The 5,610-nt window shown below is 44.2% G+C and overlaps 1 long non-coding RNA gene across 9 annotated transcripts; it reads right to left on the minus strand.

Moving 5' to 3' along the window:
• Window positions 1-242: 242 nt before the first annotated feature.
• LOC119349111 lies at window positions 243-4,829 on the minus strand. 9 transcript variants are annotated; one of them, XR_005169247.1, is made up of 10 exons: window positions 4,569-4,827; window positions 4,256-4,499; window positions 3,043-3,413; window positions 2,688-2,961; window positions 2,531-2,596; window positions 2,271-2,365; window positions 2,036-2,152; window positions 1,783-1,857; window positions 640-861; window positions 243-551 (listed from the first exon to the last, which is right to left on the minus strand). It is a non-coding gene; the product is annotated as an uncharacterized LOC119349111 (long non-coding RNA). The 9 variants fall into 9 exon arrangements; XR_005169251.1 differs by having other exon boundaries at window positions 243-861; window positions 3,043-3,327; window positions 4,569-4,829; XR_005169249.1 differs by having other exon boundaries at window positions 243-861; window positions 2,688-2,993; window positions 3,092-3,413; window positions 4,569-4,829.
• Between the last annotated feature and the right edge of the window lie 781 nt (window positions 4,830-5,610).

Here is a 5,610-nt window from a genome sequence, read left to right on the forward strand (position 1 = left end):
CAAGACATTTGTTTTGTAGCGGCTAGAGCCCAGCATGATCTGCACATCGCCCTACAAGAGTTGTTGCTCTTTCCAGGGCAGTGACTCTGGCGGATAGGTTAGGAGTTGGGCGCGTCATTTTTGAAACTGATTCTATGGTCCTTAAGCAAGAAACTAGATGACTCGTTGCGTCAATGGCGCAAAGGCCAAGGGAGAGCCAAGTATTGTGAGAATAGTTAGACACCCAAATCGAAAACCAAATGTGGCCAACACTCCCGCATCCTCTACTTGGAAGCCGCCTTTTCTCACCGGATCTAACATAGATACATGATTCTTCAAGAGCAAATTTCAGAGAAAATATAAAGCGAAGGCTTTAAGTTGTACTATTGAGACCATACCACCGTATCTTCATTTAGTTTCTTTGGAAATCTAAAGGTCTAAGAGGACAGTATATGTGAGAAGCTGTGAATCAACAACAAAAAACTAACCTAACTTCCAAACAAACATTTCAAGTTTGGAAGCCACAAAGAAGCCCATATCTCTCATTGTAGTGCAGGTACATGTCCTTAATCCTGCATCCATAACCCATAATTTTTCAGCACCCAAATCCACGAAATCCAACCGAAGGGAATCATGGCAGATACATGCGCAGTGGCTTACATCTCCGAGAAAGACTTCTTTGCATTTTTGTGCAGGTTGGACACAGCAATCCTCGCTGCGAGCTGCAGAAGAAGCACACAGGCACCTTCCTTCACCTTGCCCTTGGGGAGGAGGGGGCAACACTTGCAGCGCCGCGACAAGGCCTCATTAGATAAACCTTTACTCTTGTAATCTACGTTGGTGAATCCACTGATACCTTCCTTTACCATATGCTCATTGAACCTTCAAAACAATATAAGTGGTCAGACCTATCAAGACTAACCGTTTCAACTGACCAAAAAGAGAAATCAAAGCTAGCAGAAAAACAGATGATAGACATCCAAGAAAGAAACTTGTATGTACAGCCATGTCAATTGTTGCTTCAAAAGGCCAGTATTTCTCTAGAACTTCTTTCACCGCAAGCCCAATGTTTTTTCACACGACTACACGGCAATGTACTTGGGACAAAAGCAGGCCCAATAGAGTGCAATGAACATATCAAAGTCAAAGATGCCAACATATACATAGGAAAACATGAAGTAATGATCTTGGATTAAATTTCATCCTAAAACCTGAACACGCATGTTGAATGTACCAAGTTGACAGTACGTCACCAACGGCCATTTAATAGGTAAAAAACAAATTAGGTGAACGCTCACACTTATCTTACTACTTTATATTTCATCCTGACAATTAATAAAATCAAGCATCATCACTTTTATTGCCTCTTGCAGCAGGTTCACTCATCAGAATGTTACACACTGTATTTGTGTCTTATTTACTTATTAAGAAACTGTTCTCTTATCAAATTCTACAATTCTTTTGGTGATGTGAATTTTCAGGCCCCCACTGACTGTAACTACAACAGAACACAATTTTCTATTAGAGAAGAAGCATACAGAAACAATCATAGTTCAACAAAAATCTGTCGAAGCTACTGTTCGGCCGTTTTAATAGCAGGTAAAACTTTAGTTGTCAGGAGACCTTCATAGTGAGTCTTCTCCAAGTTCACATATTCAGTGGAAGAAACTACCATCAGTATATACATGCTACGGAAGATTGAGTGATCACTATTTGGAAGTACTTATAGCTAACTGGTAGCCTTGGATGGAACTAAATCGAAACAGCAAAAATAGTTGAATATCAATAAATTTAAGTACGTACCTAGCAGAAGCAAAGGTTGCTATTCTCCTTCGGAATTAACTGCAGTCTTTGTCTCCTGAGAAACATGCATTTTATCTGACAAACCACACACCAACTAAACATGTGTTATCATAACAATATTCAGTTGTTGAACCCTCTGTGCATTGTGTCGACAGCAGATGGAATCGAAAAATACATCGTTGTAGTGACAACAAAAACTGCAGTCTAGTGTAGCATCTTAAGGAAAAACAGGCAAGAATAATATAGCATTGACCTTGCGATATACTTGTATGCAGATTTTCTCGGAATCTCACTTCAGTAGCACCTATCCATCCATACATACATACACATATAGCATTGACCTTGCGATATACTTGTATGCCTTCGTTGCCTATACATGCATACACATATTCAGTTGACGAAGCATGGTTTACTTTATACTACACACATGATCCTAAATCTGAGAAATTAGAAATAGCCTAGCCAAGCTACAACCTTTGAGCACATACCTTATTTTGCCTGATGGTGTGCAGTGTAATGGCCACGAACAGCAAGACCTGAACAAGAATACCGAACATGATTCACATCAAAAGGCCCTGCCCACCTATATAAGGAAGCAAGTGAAGGCAAGTTCAAAAGCAAGCATGAAAAGCCATACATGATAACCGAGCAAATATGTACAGTGTTCACTAATACATTTTCTTCAGAAAGGGGATGACCCTGGCCTCTGCATAAGTGATGCACACAGAAAGTATTCACTAATACATACCAAACATTTTGTCACTTCACATCCCTGTGGCAGACTCCAGGAACAGTATGAATATACGCAAGCCCCCTAAATAGCCGCCACCAATGTAGAATTGACTTAGAATAGTTGCACAATGGCAGGCACACATTTCACATTTATTCACTGGCGATTCAAAAACCTGATAGGTGTAAAGCTTGACGTAGATAAGTGGCATCCCTTGTTTGGCATTACTGTAGTTCTTAAGCATACGGTAGAGTGTCTCCAGGACATACTCCATGACAAGGTTCAGAAACAGCTCATCTCTACTTGTGGTTGAGAAGAAGCAGTGCTTGAGGGAGAACAACATTGGAATGGTTAATCAAATGCATAAGCTGCAGCTCCCGGTTCTTGGACCGTCGGTCCTGCAGTACCTTCTTAATGGCCACCGTCTCCCCGGTTTCCAAGAATTTAGCCTACACATGCATCCATTTCGCTAAACATCAGGCTGGTAATCAACAACACAAACAGAGCAAAACAATGGTTAGAGCAATCACCTGAAAGACGATGCCAAATGAAGTGCCCACAACGTGTTAATAAGCTAACCGTTAAGGATAGGACGCGAATTCTGAATGAGATGACTGTGAGGTTGCCAAATCTGCTACTGCTTGAACAACTATAATTGTTATGATCAAAATCAGCATCTTAAGCTCCGTTGAGGATAGGACGTGAATTCTGAATGAGATGACTGTGAGGTTGCCAAATCTGCTACTGCTTGAACAACTATAATTGTTATGATCAAAATCAGCATCTTTTGCAACTAATGCAGAGGGTGAATTTCTCTGCACACAAAAAAGGCTTTGCAGATTCAGTATAGTTGATACAACCAAAATGCATTATCTGATTTCCTCAAGATCCCGTTATAGACCTGAAAATGTCAACCGTGAAATGATTGCTACCTCATATTCAGATAGTGAAAAGTTCAGCATCTACTGTTCTTAAACTATTCTCCATTCTCAACCCTCATGATCCAACCCGCCAACATCACTTCATATTCTAAGTCATGGCAAGGGTGAAGGAGTGTTTTGTTGGCTGTTCCAAGTTTCCAACTAAGCAAGAAAAAATGACAAAAAGTAGGAATATTGGCTACATGAACACTTTGCTGCCATTCTTGGAATTGCAATGGACAAATAAAGCATTTGAGGTAATCAATCAAAACCTTTTCAAACGTGACAAACTCACCCATAAAAAGAGACATACTGACAAAAGCATCCTCATTGAAAGCCTTCGAAGTATCCGTGGAAGAAAACTAATATTCAGTATTGCTTTGGTTATAGTAATGCCATCAATCACATGCCAGAAATATGAAAATGGATAAGCTCTTGCTAGAGGTGCTTCGTCAAGGTTTGTACGGCTATAGAACACTTCTTACATAATCAAATGTAAACCAACAGCTGATACCAAACCAAGAGCTATTTATTCTCCTACGAATTAAAGGGATAATTGAAATTGTAAAAAAAATGGAAACTACCCAACATCATGCATCACTGCAAGACAGTACAAATTTCACACTCTAAATCTAATCAAAACTAAAAACCATATATCATATGGATAAATGCCAGCATTTAGAATCACATATTTGTTCTTCATCTTTTCTTTCTCAGATCTGCACATGCCATGTTCAGGAAAATAACAAATTAGGGGCCAATAACGTGAGTAAGAGAGGGGGAGGGGGGCAGGAGCAGGAGGTAGAGGCAAACACTTAACAACCTCGAGCTGCTGGTGCTCCTCTTCGAGCTGCTGGTGCTCCTCTTCCTCTGTGCAGCCCTCATCTCCAGAGCCGTCGGCGCCATGGGAGGGCTCCTCCGCCTAGGGCCGCATGCCGGCCCGCCTGCGCGTCGGGGAATCGTCAGATCCGCCCGACCCGGATCCAGGCACAACGAGGGTCACCGGAGGAGCGGCGAGCCGAGCTCGGGACGGGCCTCCATGGTGGCCTCCTAGCAGCGGGGTTCGTCTGCGTGGGAGAGAGATGGGTGAGGGAGTAGGGGAGGAGAGGAGAGAGGGCGGTGGCGCAGGGGCTCACCATAGCCGCGGGTGTCCACGGCGGCCACCGCCGCCGTTGCCTCCCTTTGCCCTCGAGTGGAGCGCCGCCGCCTGCGCGCACCGGCCGGCCTGCACCTGATCCAAGGGGAGGTGGGTGCGCGGTGGAGCAGCAGAGGGTGGGTACTGGGTGGTGACGGCTAGGGTTGAGAGGGAGGAGACGAGAGAGAGGGAGGAGAGGGGAGGAGGCGATGGCGGAGGCGGAGGCGAGGGGAAAGTGGAAAAGAGAGAGGAGGGAAGATGGGGGCGCTCGGGACTCATCTCTCCAAGCGCTGCTTCAGTAACCCGCGAAAAAAAGGAGACGTGGCCACAGCCGCTAGTTGGCCGCATTCCCTCATCCTTTATATGTTCAATGAACTCAAACGACTATGTGTTGGCCCAACTGGGTGTTTTGTTTAGTGATATCAGGTTCAGACTTAGGACCCATTTCATTGAGGCTCATGTGGCTCATGTGGTGTATGTGCCGAGACAGTGTAATGGACCAGCACATGTGCTGGCGTCCTTAGGTGCAAGTTTAGCTGATAGTGGGTACTGTGAGTGGTTCACCGATTACCCCAATGATGTAATCAGTGTTGTGACGGGCGACCAGGCCGTGTCGTAAACTCGTAATGGAATACAAGTGTTCCATTAAAAAAAGGTCACCTTAAGTCAACATGATATATAAAATCGTCTTTACTTAAGTAGCCGAAACAAACGGACTATCTATTGTCTGCTACAGTATATCAAGTAGGCATCCTTGCAACCACAACGTTGCAGACTTCTCTGTTCAGATATGTATTTTTGACCTATTGTTGTTACTATTAAAATTGGGCACTGATAGGCGCCGGTGCGCCGGCCCAAATTTGGATCGGTCGCACCACAGCCGCGCGATTAGCGCATCCTCGATCGTCTGTTTTGCCAGCTGGCCCACGCCCTCGTTGACTTCGTCTTCTTCCATCACGAGATCCCCCAAAAATACTCCCTCTCCGCGAGTAGTTTTCGGCACCGTTGGTCGTCCCCGCCGGCTGTAGACCTCGCAACAGGTC

Source organism: Triticum dicoccoides, chromosome 1B (genome assembly GCF_002162155.2).
Source record: "Triticum dicoccoides isolate Atlit2015 ecotype Zavitan chromosome 1B, WEW_v2.0, whole genome shotgun sequence".
NCBI lineage: Eukaryota > Viridiplantae > Streptophyta > Magnoliopsida > Poales > Poaceae > Triticum > Triticum dicoccoides.